We start from the raw sequence: 12,120 nt of genomic DNA, 5'->3' as shown, positions 1-12,120 counted from the left end.
TGGAAAATGGCTGCAATGAAACAAAGTGAAAAATTTAAAGGGGTCTGAATACTTTCCGTACCCTCTGTATACTCTTAGTATCTGAGGTCAAGGTGATCCTGCACTTGCACAGTTACTACCTGCACAATTGCTCACTGGATTTATTGCTGCCAGTCAACATTGTCCACTCCAGGACAAGACTCATTCATTGTATGAGGGCTGCTTTAATTTTGGATAGCTTTATCATGCTGACTGGAGTTCAAGAAAGAACTCTTCTCTCTTTTCTTGGCACTGTGACCCCATCCAGCATCGAAAATTACAGGGGCAATATAGTGCAATCAGTTCTCTTGTCTGCTCCAGTATGAAGGATGGAGATTTGGCCTTGAATGAAGAAACCATCACACCTTGTAGCGGCAAGGATGAAAGCTCAGGGATGTGAAAGGGTTGGGTTTTCTCCTTTGTGCCCAAGACAGATAATTGGCATTCAAACCTGTGTATCAAGCCTTCCTGTAAATAAAACACAAAAGGTTGACAAATCGTAACCTGATGCATTGAAGAAAAGCTAGTTTCTTCTGCAGATATAATACCATAAATTATGCGTGTATTTGGAAACGGAGGGTTTAGCGTGCTTTGCCATCCATGTTTTTAAAACCTTCTCAGTGATTGAGCAGTATTGGTTATTGTTGTAGCCTTTCCATATGAAATGCTTAATGGTGAATTTGTTATCTCAACCTTTTCACCTATCCTGTACATTTTGTGATTCAGTTAGTGTAGTGTTTTGTGAAACAATTTGGGAATGTAAACCGAGGGGTTGTGGGTAAGTCTTAATGCTACTAGTAAATTATTTCTCAGCAATTGTCAAAAATAAAAGGGGATTGTAAATTAAAATGTTAGGAATTTAGTTTCTTCTTAGAATGGCAAAGCACTGCTGATCTGCAGTTCACTGAATTGTTTGTCTGAAATAGACGCAAGCTCTTGTTCGGCACCGTTTGGTTAAGGGGAAGTACTCGGGCCGCAGATGCCAATACCTGCTGACAGGCTTCAAATCTCTAACCATTACTCTGTGATTTCCCACTGGGTTCTCCCGCCCTAATATGTACCGTTACTGACAGTACACAAGATAATTTGTTTACCTCATGCTTTGGAAGCATGTGAACATGACCTAGTTCTCAGTTCTCTCATTGCATAGCTGTTGAAGGGATAAATCTTTTTATGTTGATCATGATCATTTGGCCTGCCCGTAGTAGCTACAATGATGGACTTCTGTTTCGTTCAGAGGCCAATCCATGATCTACTGTGTAGGTGTAAATTGGTCCTGTTTTTATAACATTAGTTTTGGACTGGCAAACCTAAAATCACCCAATCTTTGTTTCTTTTGCCCAGAGTGTCCTGGTTACAAATTAGGTTACGCTCCAGAATTAAAACAAAAACTTGTTAAGCCAAGAACTAATCTTTGAAAGAAGCTGGCTTCCCAATTTTAACCAGTTATTAATACACGGCCTTTGGAAAAGAGGCCAGCAGATCCGCAAAGAACATTTATAATGCTGGTGGAGAGTTTGGCCTATATTGCAAAGACAAACCAATTTGTAAAACTTTGGACCAAATAGGCTACTTAAGTGCATTTTGAAAGGACTGCAAACCATTTGCACTTTTCAGTTTGAAAACTAACAATGTATAACTTAATTCAAATTGAACAAACAGCTTCACACTGTTTCTGATAGTGATGGATACAGGGGTGTGTATATATATATATATATATATATATATATAATATGCATGCACGCACTCACATCACATATCCTACAAGCTACAGCTCATATCTGTCACATCCTTTGTAATCAGGCAGCATATTTAAGCCACTTTTCTCACTCAGCCAAGGTGGCTCCTGTGCTATCTTCAAACTCTGCAGAAACTGCTAACACCTTCTGCTACTATTAGCATATTTGGCTGCCAACAGCCCAATCATGTAGGATAGCATTGTGGAGGAGAGATTTGTGTTTTAGCTCCCTGCCAGCAGCTGCTCCAGGTGCAAGGCAGCCATTCCTCAAATCACCTGCAGGCCAAAAATGCATTTGCAGAAATTTAGTGATGTGTGACCGCAGCTGTATTTTTTATTTTTTTTCCCTCTGCTGACATGCTCCGCTGCCTCACTTCAACAAGCTAAGTTAGTTGCTGCTTGTGCTAACATGTTTATTCTTGGCTCTGTGTTGCTGGTGTGCTTAAGCAATGACTTATCAGCCTGAGGTGCTTGTAGTCAGATGTTTCAACGCTAATGTTCTTCAGTGTTAATGAGCTTCTCTTTGTACTTTAGCGCCTTCTGGTATGAATGAGGAAAGTTTTCTCAGTAATGTTTTTTTCTCCTTCTGTGACACTGAAAGTTAAGTACAGGATGGTACTGTAAATCTTTATGGTGAATTTAGACCTTTTCTCGACTTCACACGAAAAGCACAGGTGTAAAGAATAACACTGACGGCCCAGCTCAATGAAGTGCCCCAGTAAGTCATGCCATTGAGCCAGTAAACACAATAGCAGGTCTGGACTTGGAACATCTAAAGGGAAAGGAGTATTTAGTAATGCTATTACACCTGTGCTTTTCTTTGTCTGACATGTTAAATTCATTGCCAAAAGAGGCCTGTTGTCTAAAATATACCATCCTCTGTCTGCTACGACACTCAGCGTCATTGTAATTAAACAAACTTGTGCTGCCCTGCTTATTTTGTTGTGAGCAATATCATGGTGTTTGTTGATTGCTAGTTTCTTCTCTTAAGCTCTTACTATCTAGCAAGCTATGTGCAATATGCGTAATTTTATTAATTGTGAATTAAATAAGTTCTTGTGGTGGCTCAGCTCATTTTCTTTTGGTTGGTGGTTCATTATGATGCGCTCATGCTTGATTTGTATAGTAGCTGAATTTATACACTCACTGATTTTATTTTTTCTTGTCTTGCACATGCGCCATTCATTATGCGCCGTTCATCATTATGGATTTTATTACATTGATGATAGGTCATTGACATTTTCTCCACATACCTCAGTTGCATCTAAGTAGTAATGACATTCAACTAACATTGTTTACTTTTAAGTTACCTATTAAGCTGATGTTACATAGCAGCCAAAACAGGTGCTGTAAAGGGGAGATGTTGGCCTAACCGCCTTCACTTTCCAGCTGTTGGGGAAACGACAGACTTAACGGTCACACTGTGACCTGCACTGGACATTTACTGCCAGACTGACAACTTACTGCTAATATCTCTAATAACTTTGCTAACTTTCATCATCACTGTGTGTGTGTGTGTGTGTGTGTGTGTGTGTGTGTGTGTGTGTGTGTGTGTGTGTCACTCACTCACTTGTTCGCTACGCACACATAGGAAGCCAACCCAGCGATGAGTGTTACTGCGCTCACAGTACCTCGCTGTCCTGTTAGACACCACCTGAGACAGCAGTTTAGCCCATAGACTGTCCGGGCACTGCACTTCAGATTTCCACCTTTTGCGTTCAATCAACGTTTCCTTGTTAATTAATATTAAAATAATGGATTTTTGACATTTGTTAATCGATCCAGAATCTTTCACCTCTGCATCGCGATGCATCTGAGAATTGATTTTTATTTTTTTTTTCTCCCACCCCTAATTTACATAATAATCTTCATTTGGTCACTGAAATACATCTCTCATACAGTGCAAATGCCTCACTTTTGGTCTACATTGTTTTCATTTTAAATTTTCTACATAGATCTGAAACTTGAAAGCTGTGACTGGTGCTTATAATTAAAATTGTGATGTGAAGCAAGCAGTAGGGCTTCTGGATATGTTCATTAGTAGATCACCAAAGTCCCATCAGTACTCTTTTTGAAGGCTGTATGTCAAGGGCACTTTTAAATTCCAGCTGAGTGGAGGGGTTTTAAATGTCCAGTATGTGCATCCCCACTGTTTTTAAATAATTTCGCTCAAAAGCAGTAGAATAGAATTTACTTATGTAATAATATTCCCATCTAATGAAGGCTAGTGTTTGCCAGCAATGGCAGTTTTTTTTTTTTTTTTGTTTTTACAGGCCTCTGATGGAACTTGTTGGGGGTGCTTCTCAAAGGAGACGGACACAATGGCGACCTGAATGTCACTGGCATCTTTGAGCAGCCCTCATTTGTGAATGTCTGTCCGCGGGCCAGAGAAAACACTCTGCCCTCTAGAAGGATGAGTTTGTCACAGTGTCATTTTTAAATTGGACTCCATTTCTCCAAACCCACCCCTACTCAATTTTGGACCTCACATGAGCTTCATTAGCATTTGCAGGAACTGCGAGACATTTACCACCATGGATTGTGACAGATTTCACAAGCTCAATTTTACTGTTGCCTTGGGGGGGGGGGAGGCAGTGCTCACCATCTGTTGATGGTGACTATACCCAACACTTCCATAAGAGGCTGCCTTTCTGCCATTGCTAACAGTCCTGTTGACAATTTGGGGAAATGAATACTTTGTCATTAAAGTTGAGGTAAAGAAATTCCTTAAATATGAGTATTTGTTGGTAATATGGAATGTCAGTAGAGATGTCAAGTTAGTTTTAGAGTTTTTTTTTTTTTTGGTTTGTAACAATTTGCCAGTATCAACCTTTAATCTTCAGATTAGCTCGAGTCCACATCCTCCATTTCAAGTTGCACCATAGAACGTAATATTGGCAGAAAATTGGTCATGTAAAGACATTTGATTTCAATTTGATTTCTGTGAAATGGCTGTTTTAGTGTGTATGGGGGAAATATTGTTGGAATTGTGCTGTAGACTGATTATAAGGACTGATCTGTAGGTCACATAAATGCCAAAGATTGAGCATCACTGCACTGATTGCGGATAGCGTCTTGATGCGGGCGGTGGTGATTGGGTTTGGCATTAGTGGGGTAATCTTGAGATTATGTGACATGAGAACTGCTTGATTGGTTTAATAAAAAGCCCACTAATTAATAATTGGCTCCTGTAGGAATGAGTTTTGAGCTTATTTGATATGAAGATGTTTTGAATTCTGATGAGATAACAAGGAGAGATGGAAAAATATATAAATGGACATCTTGAAGTGATTCAAGAAAGAGCAGAGAAGACTTAAGAATGAAGTATTGGTATAATAAAGTGTAATGGAGATTTTTTTTTTTTTTTTACTAAGTTTAGTTAGCACTGTTATATATCTCTCTTGGGGGTCCAGCTCTGTTAGTTTGTTTCAGTGACACTCGCAGCTAAATCAGCTTGGAACTTGCCTGTGGGCTGTGTTTGTGTAATACTTTTATTCATAAACATCTTGAAAAAACAACCCAGTTCATATTTGTGCAACTGGCAGGGCGCACAGCAGTCCTTTGATTGCGCAAATATTTTAGAACATGTTGTTGTAATAAAAGGAGATGGAGGTGCTGTACAGCAGGTCGCACAGATGAGTAGCTGCTCTGAGTAGATGTGCTTTTACAAGATTTTCTTAAGACTCCCATAAAAGTTGGAGAAAGAGCTGGAACTTCAAATATTCATGAGTATTGCTTAACCGAAAAGCTTTCCACATTCCACAAAACAAACTTGTAAAGGAGTTAAAAACATCACATTCTATAAATACGAACAGTACAATGTTTTGCTTCACTGTATGATATTGGTATACAACTATCATAAAATGCTTTAGGCTGTAAAACACTTTAGAAGTGTCAAAGTGTTCTATTACTTTGTGTAGGATGTGCCTTTTTTTGTGGTCGGTACCAGCCAAAATATGTTTTGTAGTTGTGTACCTTTCAGCAAACCTTGTTCCCCTGACTGTAATTTATGGGTGTCCATTCAAAAACTCATCTTACTGTAAATAGGCTTAGGGGACTAGTGGATGATGTGTATGTTTGATAGTCAGATGGTGTTGCTACGTGTAATGCACCTCAAGTCAGCATGGTTCATTTAGAAACTCTGGCACACAGCTGGGTTTCAACTTCTCACTTTATTATGAAGCAAATGATTGCGCTATCGCCATGTTAATGCTGATTCAATCTGGGCTTAAACCAGTGGCGCACCATTAAATTAATTAGTAAATTGTCCATAGGATTAGCCTGAGTTGTTGTCTTTTCACTCTCCAAGTCTCATTGGTTCCATTGCTAATCTACATCTGAGGCAGTAAGCATGAAGTTATTGCACAGGGATGTTTGTGACCAGGTGAATCTTAAAGGTGCAATGTGTAAGAAACAGCCACAATTTTAGTTTTGAAACAAAATGCAAACACAACAGAACGTGTAGAAGTAAGTTCTGATGTTATGTCTGTTAAGTATTGTGTTGAACAGATGTCTCGTTACTCACTTAGAGGCTGCTGAGCATGGTTCTAGTGCCCAATTGCCCTGCTGTGGTTCTGGTGCCTCTTCCGGCATCACATCCCGTCATTCTTGTATGGGTCCCCCTCGCCCCGGGCCCCTTCCAGTGTCAAAGCTCCTGTGTTAAAAGTGTAAACAACATTCCCCAGCTCCAATTTTGTCAGCTAATAGGTGCACAAAAAGCGCTAATTAGCTAACGGCAGTAGGCGTTACTTTGGTGATATGCTGACCCCTATTTGATTGGAGTAAGAATTCAACAAGTGCCCAAAATCTTGCAATTCTTACACACTGCACCTATGGGCACACTCGCAATATGTGGTGGCTTTAAGTCGACTACCAGATGGAGAACCAGTTAGTTAACCTGCTTTTGTGCCTCATGTTCCAATTCAAAATGAACACAGAAAAACATAATTTATAATATATGCACTGATTTGATATCAAATACTTTATTGATCTCCGAGGGGAAATTCTTTTCACTGTTGCACACATTGCACATCAAGGCGTAAGGAATAGAAAGTAGGTAGACAACTGCAATAATGTGATTTAATACTATTGAATCACAATAAGTGAAACTACCTACTGTATACATGTCCATTGAGAGGGAACATCAATTAGCAATCACAGCAGTCTGATATTGTTCAGTAATGTAATTTTAAATCAGGCATTGTGTGCACAGGCATGCATCTGAGCTGCATGTTCCAACAGTATACACTTATTAAATTAAGGGTCATCAAATAATCAACCACCAACCAACACATTGCAACAACAATGATACATCTCTGCCATGGTGTATAGAGGCTTGTAATTGAGAGTCGAGTAAACTACTAATTAGAGATCCAGCATAAATAAAGGTAATGTGTCACAAATGCAGTTTGCTGTGATAACAGTGCTTTGTCATTTCGCTTAATAAAATACCCTGTAATGCTGATTGTTGCACTGTAGCGCCGTCCTCCATCACTGAGCAGGTGAATTACTTTGTACCAAAGCATAATTATGACAGCCTGAAATCGCACCCAAAATAATCATTCATAATTCCTATTGATCAACAACCTTAGCAAAGCTTTGCTTATAAAACATGGTAATTTGTGCAGTAGTAGTAGTTGATGATAATCTGTATCTGATGATTATGTGAAGGAAGAAAGACAGTAATTGATTATCACCTTGTAGTGCAACAAAATCTGAAACAATCCTTCGCACTGAGTGTGGTTGGCACCAGCAGATGAAGTGCCATAGTGGTGATGAGTGCTATCACCAAAGCTTTCTCCTCCGGGACTTGACAAACACGATATTTACGACAAGCCCTCTGACAAACAGGACAAGGCTGTTTTCCAAAGCTGCTGCATTTTACTTTTATGGGAAGTGGGTGAGAACCGTGACAGAAGGAGCTGGTCCAGGCTGCTGATGCTAGCGATGTGAACTCCTTCTCCACACCTCCTATTTCTAGGCTTCCTGCATGGTGCCATTAATCAAGCTCCAGAAGTTAAGTGTTACTGGATACATTGCTGTGTTATAAATTGCATAGGAAGTGCATAATTAGTTATCAACAGATCTATTTTATCACATGTCATGATATTCAGTTGGATGCATTTTGCTCAAATTGCTTTTCTACAGGGATAATGATCACTGCTTTGGCTCACCTGATGCAAGAGAGACCAAAAAATCTGGAAGCCTCATGGGAGTTACGGAAAAGCGGAGAAATAGAATAACACGTCTGACTGTCCAACCTCAATTTGCCCTCTGAGATGTCCTTCGTGTGCGTAAATAACTGAATCATGTAGAGCAGGAAGGATGTTTCCTACTTGGCAGGATGCTGTAGGGATGTCTGTCCCTGCCCTTTTCTTTAGTGTCACAAAACTAGACTCGACTGACTTGTCGTCGTCAACAGAAGCAATTTTCTCTAGGTCACACACACAATGATCTGAGTTTTTTTGATAACCTTCTGATTCCCTTCATCACTTTATAACCTGTGTCCACCTTTGCAAAGTTTTGGTGTGTCCATGCTGATTCACAGTGTTCTGTGTTCCATATTTCATTTGAGTGTCCGGAGATTCCTGTTCTGCTTAAAGCAAAAAGAAGGAAACGAGGAGTATTCGCTCATTATTCCCCATGTCTTTAGACCATCCTGGGGACCTTAACCTAGACAAGGGACTATTTCCATGTAATTGGTGCTGATGTTGCTCCTGTTGCCATTTTGTATTTCTGATATGGCCCTCGCTTTCTGAATAGAAGGAACAAGGTGCAAAGTGTCCCTCACTACAGGCGGCAAATTACTCCTCAGAACTCCACTAACACCCGTGCAGAGCAGAGCTGCCGTAAAGGCAAAACAATTTGTCCAACATGAATAGGCTCCCTGGAGACTGTCTTAAGTGTTAAATGACCTGGGTGAACCCAATACTAATCCGCGGCTGGGAGTTATTCAGGCTTGGATGGCTAACACTTATACCCTCTGCGCAGCCATTTGAAGACTGTTTATGCAAATTCAAGGTGATCTGATTTTTCTCATGGCTTAGTTTACTGTCTCTCTCAGCCCCCTGGAGGCTCCCGTAGTCACTCCAATCGCTCCCAGCCTGCATAGACATGTCAGTGTAAGTGGGCATGAATGTAATGTAATACAGGTGTTTCACATAATTAAACTACTTGACTAACAGTTGGAACATTTTCAGGGGTTTACTGACATTGAATGAAAATGACAAACTAACAAAACAAACATCATAGTTCAGTGTGTTAAGTCAGAACTACTGTAACTATGCATATTCTCTGAATATGTATTGTGTGCACCCACAAAAAGTGACACATTTGAGTGTGGTGAAATCAAACTTAAGACCTTAGGCTACACGAAAATATTAGGAAAACAACTTTTTTTTGTCCTGACAATGCACTACAGTTTGAATACTGTGTGTCTAGTGCAATTGTTATTACAGTAGGGGGCAGCAGTGAGCCATGGGTTGCACATCAGGTTTGACTTTCTACCTTTCTCTTCTCCCTCTCTCTTTTCTCATAAACAGGATTGTGGTCTGCCCTCCAGACATCTGCTCGGTTGTAAAGGAAATGAATAAATAAAAACAAAAGGCCTATGAATGACGCTACAAGAATTTATGTTCCATGCAAACATATTATGTTTCAATATTATAATCCTCATTGGTACATTTATTGTTTGTGTCAGCGTTTATGTTTAAGTGCATCCGTGTGGGTTGTGTCTTTGTAAAATTAAGAGGACGAACGCAGAAAGGAGAGGCCTCATGAGAGTTAGACAAGTAAGGACAGAGTCAAGTCAAGAAAAGTATAGAGTGACGGCTAGTCACTGTACAATACAGAGAACAGATCATTAATTAATGGTGCCGAGAGTGTGAAGTGAATCGATTCGCCCCCTGAGCACGACACGCACCAACACCCCCATCTAACAAGCATGGTGGGGGGTAGCTGGACTGGTGGTGGGGGAATCCACACTCCCCTTGTCAGTTCACCTCCGTTTTAATCACTTCTAATTGTTTCCAATGGCACACAGAAAATATCTGGCGGGAAGAATGCCATACACTCATACCCCCCTGGTTCTTCTCATCAGGTCCCTTTCTGTCTTTCCTGCTGTGTTTTGTTTTTTTTTCCTTCGTTTTTTTGGCTGATTAATTCCCTCCCTCAGTGAGTGCAGGATGCCTTGATTAAAGTAGTTGTTTAATTTTTTTTTTTTTTGTTATGCTTCTGTTTTTGTGTGTCTGTTATCAGTAAACATGGAGAGTGGGGTGTGTGTGTGTGCGTGCGTGTGTTCTCCTGTCAGGGGGTGACAGCTGGCTCTCTCTGCCCCCTGTCACAAAGAGGCTGGGACTGCTGGAGTGTGACCAGCCTCTCACACTCCTGCCCGCCTTACACCCCCCCTCTATCCCCTACAGCCTGGCCTGCCCTGCTACTTTGCTTGTGGCCCTCTCTCTCTTTAGATCCGCACTGCATATGGGTCTCGTCAGCCATGGAAACCTGCTCAGCCCAATTAGAAGAAGCCGCCAGCTGGGCTTCCCCTCCGTTCTTCCATCCCTCTTCTCTGGCCCTGCCACATCCCTCTCTGTTCCCCTCCACCGGCTTCACGCTCCAGCGTCCCACAATCAGAGCCTCTCTCACGCCTATAATCATTGCCAAGCTGATGGGCACACTGTCCCTACCGTGTGGATGGATGCAGTGATTTGTGTCTCCTCTCTGTGGACGCCATGCACTCACATCCATGCTATTGCATCGACACATACCAAGTCAGACAGACACACATGCACGCTGTGGAGAGGGGTCCAGTCTCCCTTGCCAGATGCTGTGTTTTGTCTCTGGCCTCACCAGCTGGTTTGGACCAAATGGCTGGAGAAAATGAAGCAACGTGTTTTTGAGTTCATATCTCAGTGGCAGGACTATAGTGAGGACAGCTCTGCTTAACTCCCTTCCCCTCAAAGCACGTTGTGGCTTTATAGGCAAGGTGGCTGGGGGAATTGGGTATCATTCAAAGTGTTTGGAGAAACCAGTGCTTGCTAGTAACTGTGAAAAAAGTGGTCTTCTCTTTTAAAATATGGATTTCTTGTATCATTGAAATAGTTCTGGCTTCATGTCAATTAACTTAGCATGCATTTTTTGCTCATTGGAATATGATATGGAACAGTCTTTCAGTAAATGGCAAGAGTCAGAAGTCATTTTAATGAGTTTGAAAGAGATAACCAAGAAAGATAAGTGATTGAAAGTTATTTTCTTTCTCTAATAGCTTTTAGTTCATCGCCTCACCTCCAGTTAGGAGCATGCAGAGACAAAAGTTTTTTTTATAAAAGCCTAATGCAAAACCAAGAATCAGTCATTAGCATTTCCATTTCATTATGAAAAAGCAGTTCCTGTCGAATAAAATGTCAAACCTTGCCTCAGAAATTTGACTATATGTCGTTACCGCTGAGATGAAATTAAATTATTCGCCATTAGAAAAACAAGTAGGCTAGGGTTGTGACATTCTAAACATGTTGTAGCTTAAATTATTAAACATACGGTTGTTCAAGTCAGAAAGACAAGTCATTCTCACTACACAAGCATATTATTTTCTCTTGTGTAAGCATATTACCTCTAGACCTCTTATAGTAGTAGCATATTGTCTAACTCACTTGTTTCACACTCAAAAAGTTTTGTACCATTGTACTATTAGGGACTCTAAATTGCATGGGCTTTGTAAAGGTTACTACTCAAAATGGTTTCACTTCTCTGCCTTTGCTACTTTTCTGCTGTCTTCCCTCATATTCCACTTTGTGGTCATCAATCACTGATGTGGGCCTGATTGCACATGAAGTGGCTGGATCCCATTTTGAGGTGTGACAGGGGCCTATTTTGCACTGGTGGCAGTGATGGCTACGTGTCAGAGCTCGTGACAGGATGCTCTCCGCCCTGTCTCCTGAGGTTTGGGAGTTGGAGGGGCCATCGGCCCTTTTTGTCCTCCTTTTGTAGATGGTCTCCGACATGGCTTGTTTTAGGCAGAGGCAAAGGCAGTAATTGATTTCTCTCTCCTCTCTGATTCTGCCTCTGGCTCTCAGGCGCTGGCTGCATCTCTCCTCCAAGAAACAGATGAATAAAAAGACAGAGCGTGAAGTTTATAGCCAACAGTCGCAGCGCTGACAGATGGTCAAACCTCACGTTATCAGGGCCTGATAGAAGTCCGGAATGTGGTGGTTAGCTTCTGAATTGGCTTTTGAAAGGATCGGTCATATATATTAGAGCAGAGAGTATTGAGCCGTGAAGAGCTGGAGAGATGGGAGATATTGTGGCGTGCAGACACTGAAGGTGAGAAGGACCTAAGCTCAGATCTGACAGACTACATTAATAGATTG

This window comes from Micropterus salmoides, unplaced genomic scaffold (assembly GCF_014851395.1).
Source record: "Micropterus salmoides isolate LMB-PRFRI ecotype aquatic unplaced genomic scaffold, ASM1485139v1 Ms_hic_scaffold_22, whole genome shotgun sequence".
NCBI classification, from domain to species: Eukaryota; Metazoa; Chordata; class Actinopteri; order Centrarchiformes; family Centrarchidae; genus Micropterus; species Micropterus salmoides.
Note: the sequence above shows the minus strand (reverse complement) of the source record.